The sequence below is a fragment of the Uranotaenia lowii genome, chromosome 1 (genome assembly GCF_029784155.1).
Source record: "Uranotaenia lowii strain MFRU-FL chromosome 1, ASM2978415v1, whole genome shotgun sequence".
Classification (NCBI taxonomy): domain Eukaryota; kingdom Metazoa; phylum Arthropoda; class Insecta; order Diptera; family Culicidae; genus Uranotaenia; species Uranotaenia lowii.
In genome coordinates, this window is record NC_073691.1 from 108043721 (window position 1) to 108068486 (window position 24766).

The following is a 24766-nucleotide window of genomic DNA, read 5'->3' on the forward strand; positions in this document are numbered from 1 at the left end:
TTCGCTGTCAAAAAGCGCTGAGTTTCCACTTCCCACCAATGAGAAACTTTTGGTACTCCTTGCCTACTTTTGCTCAATATGCAACCACCCGTAGCTGTATAGGCACGCTGGTTATTACTTTACACAAGCGTTGCCAGTAATGATATTTTTTATATATTTCACAACGTCGCTGGTTGGCAAGGTTGCCGATCACCAGCGCGAAAACTTTGGATTTCAACTTCAATGACAATAGTTTGAGACAATTTCGGTATAATTGAATAGAAGGTATAATATTTTGCTGCCTGCAGATGCATTAGCCAAGCAATGGTAGACCTGTTTACAATAAAGCTATCCTACACAGTAAACGAAAATTACCGAGTTCGGTAATTTATTTTACAGAACTAGTTCTGTAATTCGAAAATTTTCGGTAATCCACCAATCTGACGTCTTGTTTTTACCGAGTTCGGTAAATCGAGTTTTGATTTACCGATGTTCGTTTATTTTTATGTAAACAAAACGCTTTGCAAAAAATTTTCGGTAAAAAAAACACCGAAAACTGTAAATCAGTGTCGCTGTCAGCACAAAAGTCAAATTTTGATGTATTTTTTTCTGGCAGCTGTAAGCGCAACTGTCTCACTCTGATAAACGTCATGTAGAAAATGAAAAGTGAAATAGAAAAGATTCATTTTGTCGTATGCGCGCGCGAGCCATTTTAAAAACTTTTGCTTCGCCCGTTGTAAACATAGTGTTTGTGTGAAATAGAAAATTGTATTGTTTCGGGAAACGCAATTTTGTCGCTGGGCGGTAGTTGGACCTGGAAGCAATAAAATCGTCGTACCATTACTACTAAAATCAGCTCCATCGGGAACCGTCTTAGTTGCAGCAAAAGCGACATCGTAGAGTCGCAGAAGTGCCCCACTGAGTCGAGCTTGATCCCGCTGCATTTCTGCTTTTTCTGGGATCACCGTACTAACGGACCGGTACCGGAAAGTCAGGAAAAGAAAGGGGTAAATGAATGCAGCATTCAGGTGAGTGAACTCTCTTTTGAATTATTTTTAATAATGTGTAATTAATGTTTCTTAACATTGTTTCATTTACAGACCAACACGGTTGATTGCAGTCTTTGCAATAAGTAATTCTCAAATAAATAAATCTTCAATAAATTCATCATGTATTTTCTTTTCTTCTCTTCTGAAAATTCTCACGACTGTTAGTGAACTTTATGTCGAATATGGATAAGCAAAAAAGTTATATGAGGTAAACTGAAAACTGCAAAACTTTCGGTAATTTTGACTGAAACCCGTAAAACGTTCGATAATTTCAGCTTATGATGCACAGCGCATAACACAAGAGGGTTCGAGTATCCCGAAGACACTTCAAGCAAGAAATCTCAATTCTGAGGAACACGGATGGACATAGAAGGTCGGATCGATGTTTTTGCCTAAAGCGGTGTATTAATATCGCACGGCGTTCAACGTGAGGGGACACGGGCTTAAACATTTTTTCCAGAAGACACTTGCACTTTACGCACAAACATCGATTTGACTGAGTCTCTAACGACCATATGATTCCTTAGAATTGAAATTTCTTGCTTGAAGTATCCTCTGAAAACTCGAATCATCTCGCGTTATGCGCTTTGCATCATATGCTGAATTTACCGAACGTATTACGGATTTCGTTAGAAATTACCGAAAATTTTACAATTTCGGTAATATTTACAGAAATTTCGGTAAAAACTACCGATATTTCGTTAAAAATTACCGGTTTTTCGGTAAATATTATCGAGCTTTTACAGTTTTTCGGTAAAAAAAATTACGGTTTTTCGGTAAAATTTAAAGATATTTCAAATGTAATTACAGTTTTTTCGGTAATAATTTTAGGTATTTCGGTAAAATCTACCGGTTGTTCGGTACATATTTACTAGCTTCGGTTAAACATAACCGGCCTATCGGTAATAATTGCAGACATTTCGGTTCAACAATACCGGTTATTCGGTAATTGTTACAGTTGATTTTTAGTACTTTTATTATGGTGTGATTTGAGCAAAAATACAATTAGAAACCCAACCCTAATCAAAAACAAATCAACTTGTTCGACCAGATTTGGCCCACTGTATCGAACTTTAAAAAGAAAAACCCGACAGCCCACAGTCCACGAAAAACGGAAAAAAAGAAAAATATCTGGTCCTGTCATCGATGTTTCCGGGGGTCAGTTTTTTGGCAAAATTGGAGGAGAGTGGTGCTTTGACTGGAGCGCTCACGATTCACGAGCGCAAAAAATTGTGAGGCCCCAGCAACCGGAAGCATGGCCACCGAAGTGTGCAACATTGGGCGACTCCCGTGGCGATACGGCAACCAGAACGAAAACGGGAAAGCCGTGTGGAATCCAAGCCGTAATCAGCTGTGGTCGTACATTGGTTCATCGTCAACAGAACGTCCAGCGACTATCACGGCTCGTCGACAAAATCAACTGGTCCCACGGTGCAAGAGATCCGGCAGCTGTAGCTCCACTCAATCGGTGCAAAGAGAACGGTCCGTTCCGCCAGGGCGGAGTATCTTTTGCGGTAACTCCAGCAGCAGAAAAACGAATTCGGCAACAACATCCGACACGGCAATGTCGTGCGCGCCATCGGTTCGATGTCAGCCACACCTCCGGCTGTGTGGTAAGTGCAGCACCAGCAGCAGAACAACAACATCCGGCACGACAATTCGGTGCGTCGCAATTGGTGCCAGCAGCAGCAACAACAACACCAGCAGCAACAACAACACCAGCAGCATCATGGCCAGGCCGTCGAGCGCTTCGGGGGCAACCACGAGGCAGACAGAACCGTAAGTGGAACATGCAAAACTACACTCCAAAACAAATTGACTAGAATAGTCGGGAGCTTGGGTGGGTGAATAAAATGTGGCCATTAGAAAATTTTTAAATTATGTTTTCGTTGTTTTCATTTGTGGCGACGACCATAGAAACCTCCCATTACAAATGGCGCCCAACTAAATCGAACCACTTTTACTAGTTCGAGAATTTTAGGGACTTAGCGTCCACGTACAACTATCATGCTTTTTTTAGTTTTCGATAATTGTACTGTTCATTATTGCTCATCTCATATATCACACAATATTATTGTTTTATCATAATTTTTGTGTTATTTATTCGTTATTGTTGTCAATTAAAATCAACTTTAATTATTTATTGGAACTAAAATACAGCACGCACAGTTATCAAGGGGGTTTCCAAGGAAAAATCAAAAGGAACGCGATCTGGAGGCGCGGTATAACCTCTATTCCGGGCCCTTGGTAACTAAGAGGATTAAATCCCTCTTTTCCTGAGATAACTGTTGCTTTTAGTTCTGTTTAGTCCTCACTGTAAAATCACAGCCATTATTCTCTTCAATGGCTACATGATTTTAAATGCTTGTTTTGCTGCTTGGGTGAAAGTTTTTTAGTCGTTTGGTACAGGATTCGAGGAAATTTTTGCCAGGTCTGCTGGTATAGATCGACATAATTTGCCAAGATATGTTGGCGTTGAGTTTCGTCTTTAGTTTTAGTTTAATCTTTGCCATAATTCGTTGGCGTGAAGATATTTTTGCCAAGATTCGTTGGCTTTGAGTTTATTATGATGTGTTTATGTTTTATGTATTAAGTTTCAGACACCTCTGCAGTAGGTGTTACGCTTCCGAGGTATGCTCGGAATGTAGTCGATCCATTCTTTCCCTCGAACTCCTTGTGGCGTGGTTTTGAAATTTTCATGGATTTCTGTCACAATCCATGAAAATTTCTACCAAAGCAGCAATGTTGTGTTACAGTTGATTTTTAGTACTTTTATTATGGTGTGATTTGAGCAAAAATACAATTAGAAACCCAACCCTAATCAAAAACAAATCAACTTGTTCGACCAGATTTGGCCCACTGTATCGAACTTTAAAAAGAAAAACCCGACAGCCCACAGTCTACGAAAAACGGAAAAAAAAGAAAAATATCTGGTCCTGTCATCGATGTTTCCGGGGGTCAGTTTTTTGGCAAAATTGGAGGAGAGTGGTGCTTTGACTGGAGCGCTCACGATTCACGAGCGCAAAAAATTGTGAGGCCCCAGCAACCGGAAGCATGGCCACCGAAGTGTGCAACATTGGGCGACTCCCGTGGCGATACGGCAACCAGAACGAAAACGGGAAAGCCGTGTGGAATCCAAGCCGTAATCAGCTGTGGTCGTACATTGGTTCATCGTCAACAGAACGTCCAGCGACTGTCACGGCTCGTCGACAAAATCAACTGGTCCCACGGTGCAACACGCAGAAAAAGAATGGGGGATGGTTTCAACAAAACGTTTTGTTATTTTATTTGATATTTTTAATGCAGATTTTTTGATAACTTTCACAGAAAAATCGAATGTGATCAATAACAAAATTTTGTTATTTATGCACACACATTTTTTATCACTTACAAATGAAATTTGGTTTAATTTGAAACCAAAATTCGGTTTTATGCATTATACGTGTAAACGATAAGTTGAGAATGACAAAAAGAAAAAAAAATATCAAAAAATTTGAACACCCGACTGAACAAAAGCAATAATAAGATGACCGACGAGCTTTGTGGCACAAAGCCGGACAACTGTTTTTTCTGGGCCAGTCATCGGTAAGATTCTGAAACTTGATTTTTTTCAATCTTATAAGTTTATTTTACTTGCAGAGAACCCCGGTACCGATAATCAAATATTCAGGATTGGAAAATGGAAGCATTTGAAACACGCCGCTACGAAAATGGAATTCATTGTAGCAGAAGTTGCTGTGAAAAATTTTCCGGTTTGGAAGTGTTCGGAAGCCGGCGCGAAGGGGCGCATATTCTTGGTGGGTGCGTGGCGGAATACAGTCCGGCTTTTAGAGCGGTAGAAAGAACGACTGGTTCTCTTTTACCCGCATATTTGTTGCATGGAAGGTTAGTTAGTTTTTAAATAAAAATTGAAAGCAAGTTTAGTTAAATGACCATGAATATCATTTATTTTCCAGATAGACCTCGACCTCCAACTCCATAGGACTTATTCCGTCGATCTGGCATGCAAGGACGGTAATTCTAGATTGCTGACTCTTGAAAGTCAAGAACGAAAAGCTGCTTCCAGAGTTGGCCTTTCTACTAGCAGCATCGGCGGTTTTCCATTGTGTTGCTCCCAAGCCAGGCGGACTGGAAGTGAAACCCCGTTTTCAATGGTAATAAATAAAGAAACATAAATAGAAATATCATTTGTATAATAATGTAAATCTGAAAATATCAACTAACATTATTTATTTAATTTATATGAAATACATTGAATCATTACAAATCAATCTTTTATTTTCAAAACCACAAACAAAATTGTAATTTTTATTCAAAAAAATGAATTTTCTTTCAAAATTCCTTTTTTTGAATTTTACCCAAAGTTTTATTTTTTCCATGGCAATATTATGGTTCATTTTCAAAAAGGGCCTATATTACTCTAAAATTAACGATAAGTTAAATTCCAAGTAGTCTTTTTTATCGATATAAACAAAAATATATTTCTATATCGGGTGGTGGCCGATCAACTCACGAATGTGCCGGTTGAGAATCAAGGGCCGGTTCTTCAACATCAGCATCATCAACGTGCACAGCCCTCACCTCGGAAGTACCGGTGACGACAAAGACGAATTTTACGCGCAGCTGGAGCGTGAATACGACCGTTGCCCAAAACATGATATCAAGATCGTCATCGGGGATTTCAATGCTCAGGTCGGCCAGGAGGAGGAATTCAAACCGACAATTGGAAGGTTCAGTGCGCACCAGCTGACCAACGAAAACGGCCTCAGACTTATCGATTTCGCCGCCTCCAAACGAATGGCCTAACGTAGTACCTTTTTTCAGCACCGCCTCCCACACAAGTACACCTGGAGATCACCGTACCAAACTCAATCACAGATCGACCACGTTTTGATCGACAGCCGGCACTTCTCGGACATCATCGACGTCAGATCTTGTCGGGGCGCCAACATCGAGTCGGACCATTATCTGGTGATGGTGAAGATGCGCCCAAAACTCTCCGTAGTGAACAACACGCGAAACCGGCGCCCGCCTCGGTTAAATATCGCGCGACTGAAGCAACCTGAGGTCGCGGCAGACTACGCGCAATCGGTCGAAGCAGCGCTGCCGGCAGAGGGCGAGCTTGACGAAGCCCCTCTCGAGGACTGTTGGGATACCATCAAAACAGCCATCAACAGTGCTGCGGAGAACGTCATCGGTTATGTGGAGCGATCTTGACGGAACGACTGGTTCGACGAGGAGTGTAGGAGGGTGATGGACGAAGAGAATGCCGCGCGGGCGGCAGTAGTGCAAAGAGGCACCCGTCGAAATGTGGAAAATCACCGACAGCGGAAGAGGCAGCGAGTCCGACTTTTCCAGGAGAAAAAGCGCCGCCTGGAGGAGGAGGAGCTCGAGGAGCTGGAGCAGCTGCATCGTTCCCAAGAAACACGAAAGTTCTATCAGAAACTCAACGCATCCCGCAAAGGCTTCGTGCCGCAAGCCGAAATGTGCCGGGATAAGGACGGGGGTATCCTGACGGACAATCGTGAGGTGATCAAAAGGTGGAAGCAGCACTTCGATGAACACCTGAACGGCGCACATGCAGGAGATCAAGACGGTGGGGGAAGGTACATCGCCGGCGTAGCCAACGACGAAGACGAGCCACTCCCAACGATGAGTGAAGTTAAGGAAGCCATTCGCCAGCTGAATAGAAACAAGTCGGCTGGAAAGGATGGCATCGCAGCGGAACTCATCAAAATGGGCCCGGACAGGTTGGCCGATTGCCTACACCGGTTGATAATCCGGATCTGGGACATTGAACAGCTACCGGAGGAGTGGAAGGAGCGGGTAATATGCCCCATCTACAAGAAGGGCGACAAATTGGACTGTGAGAACTACCGAGCGATCACTGTCCTCAATGCCGCCTACAAAGTGTTGACCCGAATCCTACTCCGCCGCCTAACGCCACAAGCAAACAGATTCGTGGGAAGTCATCAGGCCGGCTTCATGGAGGGACGGTCTACGACGGACCAGATATTCACATTACGGCAAATCCTCCAAAAATGCCGTGAACACCAAGTCCCTACGCATCATCTATTCATCGACTTCAAAGCCGCATACGACACGATCGACCGTAACGAGCTATGGAAAATCATGGACGAGAACGGCTTTTCCGGGAAGCTGATCAGACTGATCAAGGCGACGATGGATGGAACGCAGTGCTGTGTGCGGATTTCGGGTGAATTGTCGAGTTCATTCGAATCGCGCAGGGGGCTTCGACAAGGTGATGGTCTATCCTGCATGATGTTCAACGTGGCGCTAGAAGGCGTTATTCGACGAACGGTGGGCGAAATGCGGGGCACGATTTTCAACAGATCCAGTCAACTTATCTGCTTTGCCGATGACATTGATATAGTCGGCAGATCATCTGCGGCGGTGGAGGAGATCTACCGCAAACTGAAACGCGAAGCAGGAAGGATTGGGTTGATGATTAATACGTCCAAGACGAAGTACATGCTGGCCTGCGGATCCGAGACCGACCGAACCCGCTTGTCCAGTAATAACAAGGTCACGATCGACGGCGACGAGCTGGAGATAGTCGAAGACTTTGTCTATCTCGGCTCACTGGTGACCGCAGACAATGACACCAGCCGTGAGATCCGGAGGCGAATTATCAGCGGAAGTCGTGCCTACTATGGACTCCACAAGCAACTGCGGTCGAGAAGACTTAGCCCTCGCACGAAGTGTAACCTGTATATGACGCTCATTAGACCGGTTGTTCTCTACGGGCACGAGACATGGATATTGCTCGAGGAGGACCTGCGTACACTCGGAGTATTCGAGCGACGAGTGTTAAGAACCATCTTTGGCGGCGTACAGGAGAACGGAGTGTGGAGGCGAAGGATGAACCACGAGCTCGCGCGACTCTACGGCGAACCCAGTATCCAGAAGGTGGTGAAGGCTGGCCGGATACGCTGGGCGGGACATGTTGCGAGAATGCCGGACGACTGTCCTGCAAAACAGGTGTTCGCTACGAATCCGGTAGGAACAAGACGAGCGGGGGCGCAACGAGCGAGGTGGTTAGACCAAGTGGAGCGTGATCTGGCGAACGTGGGGTGCCCGAGAAATTGGAGAACGGTTGCTATGAACCGAGTGAATTTTAGGAATTATGTTCGTCAAGTTATGTCGTAAGACGGAATACTATGTAAATAAATAAAAATAATGATCAGCCGAGTTACGGTATTTTTTTACCGAAAAAGGCTGTAACATTTGACAGCTGTCACATCTCTGCCATGAAAAAATTACCGAACGGTTTACCGATTTACACATGTTAGAATTTCGGTAAAAAAATTACCGAACTCGGTAATTTTCGTTTACTGTGTAGTTTCATGGCTTATTGCGACTGGTTACTTGAAAGAACTTCTGCTGTTATCCTGTGCGGTTAATCCGTTCGATGTAAGCTAATGCCAATTGCATGAATCGCAACCGCAAAATTTTAAATGTATTTCTGAAGAGGGTCTAATAAATTGAGACAATTTCGGTCTCCTTGTACGACGGAATTCGGAACCTGGTACGACAATGAAGGAACTTGAATGAGGAAAATAAATCATAAATTGACTAAAAAGTACGTAATGAATTGATATTTTTCCTTCATAGTTTCATAAAACAGTATTAGAAATATAGTTCAATTACTAAACATCAGTTTTAAACCAACGTGGAAGGCAATTCTATTGAAATAATGAAAAACGCTTCCTTAAGCCGTTGTCTCAGGGTCCTTTACCCTATCTGAAAGGAGACCATTTGTTTCTACCCATTTATCCAAACGAAACAAAATCATTTTCTCCATCAATTTGCGTATACAAGACAACATCGCTATTGGACGGTACGAATTGGGATCAGACGCTGGTTTTCCCGGCTTTTGGATAGCAATTACTCTCACTTGTCTCCACTCTTGGGGAACGATGTTGTGCTCCAAGAATTGATTAAATAAATTTAACATGCGAAATTTTGCGGCATCCGGAAGGTTTTTCAACAAGTTAAATTTTATTTTATCAATTCCCGGAGCTGAATTGTTGCAAGAAAGGAGAGCAAGTGAGAATTCGACCATCGAAAAGCTAGAATCCAGACCACACCTATCTGGAGGCACATTTCGGATTATTCTTTGTACAGGTGTAGAATCTGGACAGAAAACGAAGAGCATGTTTTTTTTGTTTGCTCTGAAAAATTAAAATCTTATGTTTCAAAATAAAGTGATTTAAGTGAATACCATTGGAATATTGTGAACTTAAAGTGCTGAGAGTGTTTCGGGTCACGAAAATCAGATCCATGGGTAAGGCTTATTGATAAGTTACTCCATAGCTTCGTTCAATCGTAAGTAGCGATTGGTTTCAACTAGTTTCTGTCAAGTGGTCGTTGTTCAATAGGCTCATGTTTTGGTCGAAACAGATCTGGTCGTTGTTCAACGGAGCAAGTTGAAATCGATCGAAACTAGTCGAAACCGATCCAGCTCGAAAGCAGGATTCATTTCTACCACATTAACACACATGCAGCGTGTGTGTCAGACAGAGAGCACGTTATTGTTTTGTTTTCGCCATTTCATTATCGTCAAGTGCTCTGGATGTTTGGATTCAGTCGGCGGTCGGTGGCGATTAAGTGCGGATGTTCGTTGCTGGTGGTGCTTGTGGTGACCGCCAACTCCATGACGAAATGGTAGCTGAATCAACACCGGATGCTTACAGGTAAGGTCCGATTCAAAAGTGTACAGATTTTCCGAGTTTTAATCGAGTGAATTGTTTTTTTTTCTTTCCAGGTTGCAACCGATGGCAAAAATGACGGGTTTTTTTGCAACAGTCCGGAAACGAACAGTTGAAATTTGAATCCGCTGCTACCGGAACAACCCCGGTGCGATCGTGGAATAGGATTGGTCATTTGGCAGTTCACTCGCCGGAAGGAAGGAATGGAACTTATAAAAAAAAAAGTGTTTAAAATGATGTTTAAAAAAAAATAAAATAAAATTAAAATGAAGTTATTTGTGTATTCTAATGATAAATCAAACATTCCCCCATTAAAAAAAAAATAAATTTTGAAATTTCAGATCTAACGAGCTATCTTTTCCTCCGGGCTTTGCTAAAAATATTAGTAAAAATTGCAGCGGCTAACTTTTTAATTGTTTGCTCAAATATTAGTTAAAAAATATTGCTTTATTGATTGCTAAAACTCTAGCTGGTCAAATTTGAGCAAAATTTTGCTAATTTTCGGCCTCGAAAAATTTGTGTGAAAAGAGTTTGATTTAAGAATTTGTTAACCTAAATTAAATTTTCCCGTGATCTGTTTCGGTCTGTTTAGAAATTCGTGTGTAAAACACACAAAACACGCATTAGAATTGGTGTAAGTATGTTCAACGGACGACCTGGTTGAAATCGATCGAAGTCAATTAGAAAGAGACAGATTATCAACTGTCAAAATCCATTCCTACTTGTTTCGACCTATTTCAACCTGCTTCGACCAACTTTCATTGAACACAGTACTTATTTATAAGAAATTTAATGGTTTTACCTCACGAATGCGTTTGAAACAAGTCCACGCAATTTTTGTTATTCATCTTTTGTTTGCGGACGGCTAAGACCAAGATGGTCTACTAATGTGAACACGTCCACAAAAAGCAAACCGCCAAAATGTCGCAGAACTCTGCAATAAATTCAGATTGTCCCATCATCGCTTGTTCAGTCTCATTTAATATTACGAAATTTTTTTTTTAATACATTTAAGGATTCCATGCATATAAGCTTGTTTTCTAGCCCGTTACGATACGCGTCTGAATTTTCGCGTGATCTGTTTCGGTCTGTCTAGAAATTCGTGTGCAAAACGCACAAAACACGCATTAGTATTGGTGTAAGGGTACGAACACAGTGAGCGCGAAGCGAACTGCGAAGCGAAATATTCATTCACCGGATGAATTTCGCAAGTTCATTTTTGAAGGCCGGCCACAGTGTACGCGAATTGCGAAGCGGTTCAACACTGAAAAAAAAACCTTCTGTTTTGCAAAAATTAATCACTTGTGAAAAAATCTTTGCAAATTAATTTTCAGAATCAAAACTGTGAGCGAGCGATACGTACCGCGCCAAAAAAAAATAATCCGCGTTAATTCCGAAAAACCACGTCAACTTCGGAAAACCGCGAAAAAACCTTGCGCGTTCTAGGACCGCGGGGATTATGAAAAGGAATCTTAAGGTCATGAATTGCCTGGACTTTATGAGTACGTCGGAGAATAGATTTTTGACACCCAAATCCTGTATGACGGCTTCAGCCTAACACCAACATGCTTTAAATGACTGAAAATCGCATAAAACAAGCATAATATGGATATTAGGTGAGAAGAATCAATTAGAAAAAGTCGAAATTTGCAGTCTGACGCTATGAAACGCCATTTCAAAATCCAATACGGCAGCTTTCGCTCAACTTTTGAATATTTTAAATGACTTAAAATCGCAAGAAAAAAAATCTACCAAAACTAGGACAAAATAATAAAAAAAAAATTACAATATAATAACAACAAATATTACGAAACGCTGACAAAACTTTGATAGAAATATGACAAAGGTGACACAAATATTACAATTTGATAAAAATATACCAAATCTATGATAAATTTGACAATAAAATGGCAAAGCCTTGACCAAATTTTAAAAAAATCTGACAAAAATTAATAAAGTTGACTAAATAATAACAAAAAATTAACAATAATTCCAAAACTCGAAATAAAAACTTTAACAAATACTTGACAACATTATGGAAAATATGAAAATTGAAATAATAATATGAAAAATATAATAACTTATCAAAATTTACAAATATGACAAAATTTTGCAATAAAATTACATAAATCTGGCGATACTTAGCTTAGCTTAGCTTAGCTTGGTTGACTACTCATATCCACCTTAAATCATTGAACTCCAAATGCTTCATTTACAGGTTTTTTTTAAACGATTCTAGAGGAACTTCGTATTTTTTACATTTGTTTTCAAACTATACATTTCGAATTCCATGATCGCTGGCGTGGCTAAGCAGAACAAGTTCCACATCGCCAATGGTTGCTACTCCGTGATTAATCGAGGCCATCAATTTTGCACAAAGTCCAAAAGAATGGTGCTTGGGATTAGCAGTCATTCTCATTGTACAAAACTGATGCTCTCCCTTTTTATATGATTAATAACAGCGCCGGCCACGTCCTAGTAGTCAATGGGGAAAAAGGAAGGATTGTTAATAAGATACTCTTTAAGTTCAACCAGCAACCTCTCGGTACTGCACTCCAAAAAAAAATTGGAATAGTCAGAACCAGATTTAAGCTAGTATCACAAACTATGGAAACCGTCTATACGTCTGCGAATCCATGTTCAAGTATCCAAGGAAGGGGTTGTGTTAGTTGGTGAAAGGTGAAGATCAGGATCCATTTTGGTAAATGGTGCGATCATGAGTTTCCTACACCTTCTATGCTCCTAGACATTTCCTAAGGAAACTCCTATTTCTCTGAGGCATTTTATAAACGTCCAAATAAAATGGATCGAGTAAAATATTGAAGGCAAATCAATACCATCCAAATTTCTTCCTTGATAAACTAGCTCTTTTTCCTATACATGATCCCTGTTGAACCAAAGAGTTTACGAATGGGCTTTAATGGTTGAAGACGGAAAGTAACTTAAAATGACACAATTTTTTTCCAAATTGTTTTTCTATGAATATTGCATTTCTGAAAACTCTTTGATTCTATGCTATTTTGTGCCTCACATTTTAGAAGTCTTTTTCATCAATAGTAAATAAATAGAAAGTTAAGTTTATTAAAAACATATTTAATCTGAAATAATAAAAATATGATGAAGAAAACCAAAGTATCCTTGCAATAAATATATTTTTGAAAGGTTATCTTATCAATTGATATGTATTTCATTTAGTAATTTTTCTGCAACGGAAATTTTCGAAAACATCTCTAATTCTTTCAAACCACAAATCAGTGAAAACTTTAATTTTCTTTGTAGAATATATTATTTTTTTTTCAGTAATTTAAAAAAAATTAAATTTACATTTAGTTAAATAGGTTTTTAATCAATAATAAATGCCATTAAAAGTTTAGAATTTCTATGGACCTTGGTTATAGCGCCTTTTCTCGCTCTTGAAACGAAATTTGAAAAAAATAGGAAATAATGATTAGTGCAATCACTAAATCTTTCGAAATAAACTGTTTCGAAAAGTTTAGTGGAGAAAAGCAGAAGTTTTTCATACTTTTACTTTACCATTCAATAGTCTGCAAGGATCAACATTTCTTTTTTATATTACATTATTCGTATGCATATACAATTTTGTTCAAAATTGATGACTGGAAAAAAGTTTCATAAAATCAGCAACTATTGGGTTTACCAATTAAAATCAAAACTTCAAATTCAAAGCAAAGTATAGAGGTAAAGAAAAATAAAACAGCGCTATATATCGTTATCTATATGGTATCTTCGTCGTCTGTGTACTTCCTTTTATTAAGGTAGATATTGATTCAAATAACATTTTAACTCAGATTTTTGCAAACTTAAACAAATGCTTACTAGGCATAATTTTCCTGATATTTTTTAGTATGTGGAAAAAAATAATTAAAACAAAATACTTAGCTTTGCATTGGGTGCGCAAAGGCAACCGAACAGCAAACTGCATCCCAGCAAGGCAAGCCGTTTAGCAAGCATGATAAAACAGCACCACAAAACCAAGACGACGAGCACAACATGGTTTGAAATTAACAATCCGATACAAGTTTTTTTTTTCAGACTTCGCAAAAACTGATTCATATTGCTCCTTGCTTGAATTTTATAACAAGACTTTCCTGAATACTCCGCGAATATTTCATTAACAATTTACAATCGATAAACAAGCTCAAGAAAAAGAATCTCTCAATCGCTTTCGAATTTTTCATTTTGTTAAAAATCACTTTAAACTATTCTTCAATGCGGCCGCATCAGTAAACTTTTCGGAACAATATTTCGCCAATTACAAAAGAAACACAGGGGTAAAAACAGGACAACATCGGAAAACACGAACGAGAACCACATTTCTGTAAACCCATCACGAGCACACAATTATAGCATTTCCAGTGAATTTGAAAACTAAAACACATGTCCTGCTAGGTAGTATTTCAACGCGAACACGAAAAACTTTCTGATATATATGTATTTTCACTCCTACAATAAACGAAATTTCAAAATTTTCATTTTTTCGGACACTCAAAAGCAAAAATTAGCACAGGCGAAAAAAAAACAACACCGCACTCGACCAAGGCTTGCTTAGTTCTCTCATTACATAAATCTGGCGATACTATGAAAAAAAGATTTGTAAGATTTTTTTCACAAAATCTGGCGATACTATGAAAAAAATCTTACAAATGTAATAAATATATATGTAACAAAGCTATGAAAAAATATGATAAAAATTAAACAAAACAACGATAAGAAAACAAAATTATGACAAACAGTTGACAAAGGTTGTTATAGTACTGTAAGATTTTTGTCATTTTATTTTAATTTTTGTAATAATTTTGTCATGTTTTCATTTTTCGTATTTTTGTCATAGTTCTGTCAGATTTTTTGTTCATTTGATTGTGAGTTTTGTCTTTTTTCGTTCGATTTTAGTCGTTTTAACATCTTCTCTTCATACTGAAAGCACTGACCATACTGACTGGACACTCGATTTCGTTTTCTGGATAAGTTTTCCAGAAAAAAAAACAAAAAAAAATCATTTTTCCAACAGTACGCAATGTCGATTCCAGAGTGCGCATGGATCGATTTGAAGAAATGCTTCGCCAGTTAGGAAATGCCACCCAACTTTAAAAATAAAACACGCAATTTCTACGATAAAATCGGGCTAAACAGGACCATTTTTCCTACAGGGCATTTTTTGTCAAATTTTTCAGGTTCGCCACCTGCCGTCGGTATTGCGAACCTGCAAAATCTGACAACAAAAAATTAGACAGAAAATGGTTGAATTTTTGTTCTAAGAGTCTGTAGTATCCTACTTTTTATATAAAACGAATTATGCGAACTGAATTGTATCCGAAGATTATATGCAAAATTAGAGAGAGCGTTGATCGCTCTATCTATTCGAAAGAATAAATGGGTCATTCGATTCTTAGCCACTAGTGGAAGTGGAGGCATATTTTAGGTGTTTTATTTCTTATCAACTTTAAGTTACTGGTGACTTCATTTAGTTGTTATTATAAAATATTAATTGAATAGCAATCAATTTATTAAATATTTTAGAGTCAAGTCAGTGTGGTCAGTGCTGAAAGTCTTACCCAGTACAACTGCATTCGATGATTACTCTTGTATTTGAACTCACGGACATTGGCTTAGGAGGGAACTAACTTGCCAACTGAGTTACATTTTTAACATATTCAACATTATGTCATTTTTTTTTAATTTTGTGTTTATTTTTTGTCAGATTTTTGTGATTTTATTGTAAATTTGTTGTTATTATTTTGTCATTTTTGTAAATTTGTTGACAAATATTGGTCCTTATATTAGTTCTGTCAGGTCATATTGTCAAATTTTGATTATAATTTTGCCATACATTATTTTTCTCATTTGTCATAGTTTTGCTGCTATTTCTGTGAATTTTTCCTCATATTTTTGTCTATTTTTTTTAAATTTGTCATATTTTTGGCATAATTATTTTACCACATTTGTCGTGTTTTATTCAAAGTTTTGTCATTTGTCTCTATTTTTTTTGTCATATTTTTTAATTTTAGTAATAGTTATTCATATTTTCCCACAGTTTTGTTATATTTTTGTCAATATTACTTTAGTTTTATAACACTTGTCATATTTTTGTTTATTCATTTCATGCTTTTTTAAATTTTGTTAAATTTTTGTCAGTAATTTTTCATCAAATTTTTTATCCCTTTCACTCATTTCTTATATTGTGGATGGCCATACGATTTTCAGTTCTTTATTGCATTTTGAATTAAGCGGGAACCGCCATCTTTTATTTCAAAATGGCGTCGGACAGCCAAATTCGACTTCTACTTATTGAGTACTTTCATCCAATACCCATATTGTAAGAGTTTCATCTGCTTTTAGTCACTTCCAGCATTTGAAAGTTGAGTGGAAGGGGCCATATTGGATTTCAAGATGGCGTCGGATAACAAATTCCAACTTCTATCCGTTCAGCCCCTTCGCCCTATACACATATTGTGGGGCTTCCATGCCACCGGTCGTTTATTGCCAGTTAGAATTTGTTTCAATTGATAAAGACTGAAACCGCGTTTTTTTTTTTCGAAAATCCGCGCTAAAAAACCGTACATTTTTTATTACTAACACAGAAACGGCAATGATAATTAAATAAATAAACTTTTGAAAAATATTTTTTTGATAAATCATTTTACGATAAAACATTTCCGAGAGAATATTTTCAGTGTATGTCCAGATGAACAGAATGAATTCGCGCGATCCAGCCGGGTCTTCGCACGAAAATTCGCTTGCACTGTGGCCGGTCGATGTTTTTTTCAACGTGTTTCAATGAGAAGCGGTTTTTCGCGCGAATTGGAAATTCGCTTCGCACTTCGCACCGCGCTCACTGTGAATTCGACCTAAGTATGTTCAACGGACGACCTGGTTGAAATCGGTCGAAGTCAATTGGAAAGAGACAGATTACCAACTGTCAAAATCCATTCCTTCTTGTTTCGACCTATTTCAACCTGTTTCGACTAACTTCCATTGAACACACATCATATGTCTGTTCAATGAAGTCTAGTAGAAACGGGTCGAAACAAGTAGAAATGGATTGACAGTTGATCACCTGTCTCTTTCCAATTGACTTCAACCGATTTCTACCAAGTCGAAACTAATCCTACTGCCGAGCTGGATTGGTTTCGACTAGTTTCAACTTGCTCCATTGAACAACGACCTGACTAGTTTCGACCAAAACATTGGCTCGTTGAACATCTATCAGTTGACAGAAACCAGTTGAAACCGATTTTTACCAACGGTTGAACGAAGCTCATGTTCACCTGGTTGAAATTCGTATCCTGCTTCCCAAAAACGGATGAAAGAAACGAGGGGTTGTGGTTCCATTTTTGCACATTTAGTGAAAAGTTTTTGTTAGTCCAAATCCTTGGATGCTACTTAATGAAGACATCAAGTTAGAAGCATGAATATTAAAATTGCTATAATATTTTGTTATTTTCAAAATAAACTGGTGAACTAATGCTGGTGTAGGAAAAAAATATGTTTGGACGATTGCTACAGCAATTTCGGCATGCTGCGACCAGTCAAACCCTTTAAATATTCCCGATGCCTTTTATGGTTGGAAAATAAGTATCCTTTTAAAATGGTAAAAAGGTAAGATGTTTAAAATGTTTTATATTATTGTATTTAAAATAGCTTAACTCTATTCAAGGGGATTCGTGGGGGGTTGGATAGGTCACCAAGCGAACGAAAGACTGATATACAATGGATTGTGGGTTCAAGCCAGCCGGAGTATCTCGGCAAATATGGAATCATGAGAAGGATACTGGTTCCTTTTCATAATTCTAAATTTGTTTCGAACAGTCGGAAGAGAGTTTGGTGAGTCAAACCTATCCCAAACCAGTGGTAACGGACCCCTTGTAACGGACCCCAAATATTGTTGGTGAGTTAGGGCTGTCCCAACGGTAGATGCAAAACACGGTTTTCGACCACGCTAAAACAATCCGGCTGGCACCGGTGGCGTAAATTGCTGTTTTAGCACAGTTATCGATTTCAAAATTCCCAACAGTTAGAGCACCTGCAACGGTTCAGGCGTAAATATTGGTTTTAAGTATACCAGTTTTAGCAAAATTTGAAATTTTAGAATCGGCTAAAACACCCACTCCCCACCGGTGTAGGAGCAAATTTAAAACGGAAACACTTTCATTGCAGACACTCAATAATTGAGAAGAAAAAACCCATTTTATTAGAAAAATTGCATAAGTTTTGAGTTTCACGGTTAATTGTCTTAAAATTAATTCTACGAATATTCTTTTTGACAGAACAATGATTTCAACTATTCTACCAGGATTTCATTAATTTAAAAGCAAAAATGACTACACAACGAGGGAAAAAGGTCAATTGAAACAATTCTTCAATTAATTCAATCAAATTGCTTTGAATCAATGGAATAAAGTTTTGTTAAAATGAAATGAAAGAGCATTTTTTTTTTCAAGTTATTGCTGACATTGATAAGGAAACGAGAAATGTTTATCCCAAAGTCAAAGGAAATTTTCCCTTGATTGGCCGACATTTTTGTTTGACAAAAACTTGTTTCACTATTTGCAAATTTATGTATGGATACAGAAAAATATGCTGATATTGACGAAAACTCCGAGCAATCCATACGAAACTAAAAATCTCTCAATATTAACAATAACAATAAACATTTATTTTACCTCATCGAAAAAGTATTAAAGTTTTCTTTTCGTTTATTTTTTTCAAATTTTAGAACGCTGACTGGATTAACTAATTCGTCGAGCCCTAATGAAAAGTTTCTTATCTATATATATAAAAATGAATTTCTGTCTGTCTGTCTGTCTGTCTGTCTGTCTGTCTGTCTGTCTGTTCCCTATAGACTCGGAAACTACTGAACCGATTTGCGTGAAACTTGGCAAGTGGGGGTATTGGAGGCAGGGGAAGGTTCCTATTATGGTTTGAGACCCCTCCCTCTCTCAATAAGGGAGGGAGGGGCCTCCCAGACAAAAGACAATTTTTTGCATAACTCGAGCACCCATCCAGCAAATGGTATCCAAATTAGCATGGGGTGGTATTTGGGAACGAAGAATATTTCTATGAATATTAGGTACCCCTCCCTCCTCTCAGTGGGGTGATAGGAAGGAGGGAGGGGGGCTACCTTACAATTTTTTATATAACTCGAAAACTAATCAAGTTATTGGAACCAAATTTTGGATGGGAAGGTATTTGGATACGAAAAATATTTCAATGATTATTTGAGAGCCCTCCCTCTTTCCAATAGAAAGGGGAGGGGCCTCTTTCATATTTTTTTTACATAACTCAAAAACAAATAAAGCAAATGGAACCAAATTTGGCATGGGAGGGTATATGGATACGAAAAATATTTCTATGATTATTTGAGACCCATCCTTCTTTCCAGTAGGGAGAAACAAAGGGGGGAGGGGCCTCTTTTATAATTTTTTACATAACTCAAAAACTAATTAGACAAATGGAACCAAATTTGGCATGGACGGGTATTTGGGTACGTGACATTTTCTAATGATTGTTTGAGACCCCTTCCTTCTTCCAGGGGGGAGGAAAGGGGGAAGAGGGAGGAGAGTGTCATACAATTTTTACAGCATAACTCAAAAACTACAACAGCAAATGTAACCAAATTTGGCATGGAACGATATTTGGGTACGAGAAATGCTTCTATGAATATTTGATATCCTTCACTCCTTCCTTTGATTCTATGATTATCTGACACACCATCCTCCTTTCAGTGAGTAGGTACATAAGAAGAGGGAGGTGAGCCCAATACAATAGTGTAAATATAAGTTCCCAATTTATGTTAACGAAGCCAACAAATGGAAACAAATATGGCATGGAAAGGAACTTGGTTACGAGATATGTTTCTACGATTGTTATAGATCATTACGCTTTACAGTGTAGAGAGGGGAAGAAAGGAGAAGGCTCCATATACGTTTTGATATAAAGCCTAAAACCTTATCAACCAATTTGATATAAGAGGATTTTTGGAAACGAAAAAAAAAATAGGTCTGATTATTAAAAATCACGACCTCCATTAAGCAGGGGGTGAAGGTAAGGACAGGGGAGGGACTCTCTTATCAATTTTTTAGCATAAATCCAGAACATATAAAAAAAGCAACCATATTTTATAAGTTAGATTGTTTGCGTTTTATTAATTTGAGACCCTCCAGACAGATTCAAATTATCAGATCTTTAACACAAATTTTTAGAGCAAGATTTAGAATATTTGTTTAATTTATCTTTGTATTGCAATTCTAAACTCCAGCGGGTGCTTAGAAATTATGTTATAATTTGATATAAAATAATGCCAATAACACAATAAAAATTTAAATAATTTTTGAAAATATCATTTGATTTTAAAGGGTGTAGCAAAGCACACCGGGTCAGCTAGTTTATTTATAAAATCGAAAATAATTTGACATCTATTATTTATACTTGATATGGTTTTTATTAACATCTATTCTCAATTTATGTTACGTATAGGGTGGTTGAAGTGAAAAAAAAACATTCAAATAATATCTCAAAAAGAAACTATTATAGAAACTATCACACCCAATGTTACCCAAACATGTGTGAAAGAAATCATTGTTCGCTAAAATTTTCTCACCGTGAACTAAATCGGTCTGTCGTATATTTTGAAATCCTGTTCCAAATTTTCATGAATTTGGAACAAAGGCGTATAACTGTTGGGAATTTTGAAATCGATAACTGTGCTAAAACAGCAATTTACGCCACCGGTGCCAGCCGAAATGTTTTAGCGTGGTCGAAAACCGTGTTTTGCATCTACCGTTGGGACAGCCCTTATACGCCTTTGTTCCAAATTCATGCAAATAGAGTATTTCCTGAAGCCTAGTCCACACTAGGCAACTTGGACTACGATTTCGGTTGCTTAGACTTGTTTATGTTTACATTTTTAACTAGACGAAAAGATGCATGTCTCAAGTCTCCCGACAAGTATGGGAGACTTTCAGCAACCAAAATGTAAACATAAACAAGTCTCATCAACCGAAATCGCACTTCAAGTTGCCGAGTGTGGACGAGGCTTGAGACAGATTGTGGTAGGGTAGCTTTTTGTTTTTGTTTTGAAAAATGTAAACACCAACTGGTCGCCATTTTGATCTTTGATGATAAGCACTGTTCAATGCTTTCCTTTAAAAACTTCTTTAATTAAAAGCATCAAAAAACCTTCATCTCTCAACTTGTTATGAATTTACAAATCATTAAACAAAGAATTTATATGCTCCTCACCAAGGTGCGCTTGCAAAACCACTACAATTGCATTGCCAATTTCATATCGTTACTATCTGGTCATTGAACATACGTAATGTTGTTGTTATGTTTACCCTACGACGATATGCCGAGAAAATGTAAACATGAGGAATCAGCTGTTCGTCTGACAAGTGGGGAAATGCCTTATTTGGAACAGGATTTCAAATTATACGACAGACCGATTTTGACGTTTAGGGTTCACTGTGAGAAAACTTTAGCCAGTGATGATTATTTTCACACATGTTTGGGTAGCATAGGGTGTAATAATTGCACGCAGAAAAAGAACGGGGATTGGTTTCAACAAAACGTATTGTTGTTTAATTTTATACTATTAATTCAGATTTTTCAATACTTTTCAGAAAAAAGCTGAATTCAAATAAACGAAAAATATTGTTATTCGTACACTCACATTTTTTGCTACTTTTATTTGAAATCTGGTTTGTTTTAAAACGAAAAAGAATTGTTTTCAATGACCGTGTAACTTTTAAACGATAAGTAAAAAAAAAGAAAAAAAAAGTGCGTGGAAAAATATTCTTTGTAAATTGAAAGAGGAACGGAGCTTGAGTTCTTTGTGCTGGGGGTCTGGCCCGGAGTTCCCAAAGGAGCGTTGGATTCATTCCTTATGGATCCTTATACTTCGATTAAGGTGAGATATTCAAGAGATTTGAGATTTATTGTAGATTTATAATTTTTATAACAATTTGTTTTCAGGAAAATGAACGGCAGGCCAACTCTAAGAGATGGGTTTTTTGCATTTCCCTCCCATCTTTCGTGCAAGTCGAAGCAGGCAAAACTCCAGAGTGGATGTCCATCGGAAGAATATAAGTGAAAACCGAAGTAAATAAAGTAACAAAATGTTATTTTTGGTGGTTTTTTTTTAATAAACTTTTATGAAAATCCTTACTATTTAAAATAAATTTGAAACCAAATTCATCTGCTTTTCATTTTAATTTAAAATAAAACTATTTCAAACCTTGAAACTGTTGTTATTTTGATTTGGTTTCTCATTCTCTTGATTCCAGAAAATTTTATGCGTTTTACCCAAAAAAATATTTATTTCGATAGAAATTTTGATTCATTTTTAAAAAGGGTGTATTTTTATTTCCAATTAAACGATAAGTTTAAATTAAATCGATATTTTTAATCAGGGTTACCAAAAATATATTTGTGCCTTTTCCCAACCAAAAATTTTATTATTTTTGGCCGAAATCTTATTGTTTCTAAAATATATTTTTCTGCGTGTGTTTCTGTTTGAGAAATTATTTGAATGTTTTTTCCCGCCAAAACCAGTCAATAAGTAACATAAATTGAGAAAACATGTTAACAAAAACCGTATCAAGTGAAAAAATGTATGTCACACTATTCTTGACTTTATTTGTTAATAAATAGCTTTTGGCCTCAATGAATTAGTGAGCCCAGTCAGCGTTTCTCGAGTTCAAACGTTATATGAATAAGAAAAAGAAAATAACAGAAGCATCCTAATGAAATTAACGCAAAATAACAATAAACTTTGAAAAAAATAAAAAAATTTGGATATCATTGTAATGACCGATTTTGTCAAAATTTATTAACAATATTTAAAATCTACACGAACAATATATCATATTTCACGGTTTTAATATAAAAACCGTGGAATATGATATATTGTTCGATAACATAAAAAGCCGTCTGTTACATTACAAACTACTGATAATCATGAAAATTTTACTTAAGAATTCATAAAAGGAGCATGTTTGCCAATCTGTTTAGTTTGCCCAAACAAAAGCACAAATATGTTTAATGAATTTTTACCTATTTTCAAAAGGTATCTTATAACATATGTGTCGGCTAGCGGGTTCAGCGGTGCTGAAACTCCCTAGTATTTATGCCTCACACTCAGAAATGAAAAAAATATGAAAATTATTATATTTCAATAACTCCGATATTTCTCTGACATTAATATCCAGAAATATTAAAAAATAACTATTTCAGATATTTAAATTTATGCATCCGAATAATTTCTTGGCGTGTAATGATCCAATGCATAAAATTTAATAACCGAGAAATTATATATTATTTTGTTCAAACAAACGCTTTGTGCGTTTGAGTCCCAACTAAACGGGTATGAGCACATGCTAGATTCTTCAGTTGCTAAATGCCTTTCAACTTGACTGCATGCAGATTCCATTCTCTTTAAATATTTATCTGAATCGTATTTAAAAAGGATGGACTCAATTGCAGCATGTAATATTACCAGCGAAATGCACATGTTTTTATGCTATGGTCAATTATGCACATTGACCATAGAACATGGACGAAAATCAAACGATTTTCGTTTGGTTTTTCTGTTTATTTCTGCTTTAAGCGTTTGCCTTTACGTTACGGCTCAAACTTTTATTTCTGACCACCAGATGTCGTTCCATAACATTTCTCAATGCATAAATTTTAATCGCAGAAATATTTCCCAGTGAGAAATATCCCAGTAATTACACCATGAGAAATATCCGTGTGCGTAAAGAGGGAGATATGTGAAAATACCTAAAATATAACTGTTTGATATTTTATTTATTTCTGAGTGGCAGGGTCGGCTTAAGCTACGAGCGATTCGGCTAGCCAAGAAAACACTTTAATTTACAAAGAAAGCCTCCCACGTTTATTTTCACCTTTTGGAATTTAGGTTTTCTTGTGCACACTTGGGACTCTGTCCCACCCCTTATCGCTACCTCCTACCTCTTGTTTGCTGCAATGGCACCTCGGTCGTTAGAATGGCGACCCACCTCCTTCGTCGAACCGGCCTCACTACGTCGCAAACCTGCGGACTTGGTGGTCGTTGGATTCCCGTACGTTCCGACACTGCACTACGGTGGTTGTGGGTTCTTGCCTACTCCAATTCCGGACCAGGTTGATTATAGGTGGTGGACGGCTGCCCTACGGTTGCGGCAGATAGTCGGCGGTAACAAGCCACGGCGATAGGGTGCTCTTGCGGGTGACCTTACCGGACTCACTGACGGGTACTTGGTTTGTTGACGGACCAAGGTATCAACAGCTAACCGTTGGTAGACCGGTAGCGCACAGGTGAGTGTTGCTGCTGAGTCAGGAAGCAAAGGCAGCAATGGCGGATTTCGTTCCAAGCCACAGGACTAAAGGCGTCTGCGACTAAGGTAAAACCTCGGGGTCCTGTTAGGAAATCGGGATAGGGTTTAGAAACGCGCTGAGAACGGTGGTCACTGCTGCTACGGGGTATGGGTTTTAGGATTACCTGGATATCCGGGGAATTCGGTACTTGCGGATTCCAATACTTTCACTAATGGCACTTTACTTTTGGACACGTTTTCTGTGTTGTGCTCCGTTTGGCTTTTACTAGTGAAATGGCCGATTTTCGGCAGTTCGTTGACCCCGTAGCCGCGTAAAGTTTGACATCATCGTTCTTTCGCCCCATCCCGATACTTTATTCGCTTCGCTCTTTTCGCCGCATTACTCCACTGCCATCTGGTAGTGAAGTTCCCAACTCCTGTTATTCAGCGTTGACGTGCAGGTTGGTGCGTAGGGGTTCTGGGGCGAACTTCGACGCAGGGCGGCTTCTCCACAAACAAAACGTCTTCTTGGCACATTTAACTCTATCGCGAACAAGAGATCAACTACCACTGACACTACTAACCGAGCACTTGTTACAATCTCGAAAACAAGAACTGATAAACTAAGTTAATATTTGGAATCAGCACCCCAAAATGAGTCAATTTTTGAAGG

The 24766-nt window shown here is 38.0% G+C and overlaps 2 long non-coding RNA genes across 2 annotated transcripts; both read left to right on the top strand.

Annotated features, from left to right (window-relative positions):
- The first annotated feature begins 3997 nt into the window (after window positions 1–3997).
- Window positions 3998–5193, top strand: LOC129739723 (uncharacterized). The gene is made up of 3 exons (XR_008735950.1): window positions 3998–4613; window positions 4668–4913; window positions 4985–5193. It is a non-coding gene; the product is annotated as an uncharacterized LOC129739723 (long non-coding RNA).
- A 16353-nt stretch (window positions 5194–21546) lies between these two features.
- On the top strand, window positions 21547–21900 carry LOC129743841 (uncharacterized). The gene is made up of 2 exons (XR_008736699.1): window positions 21547–21686; window positions 21752–21900. It is a non-coding gene; the product is annotated as an uncharacterized LOC129743841 (long non-coding RNA).
- Window positions 21901–24766: the final 2866 nt, after the last annotated feature.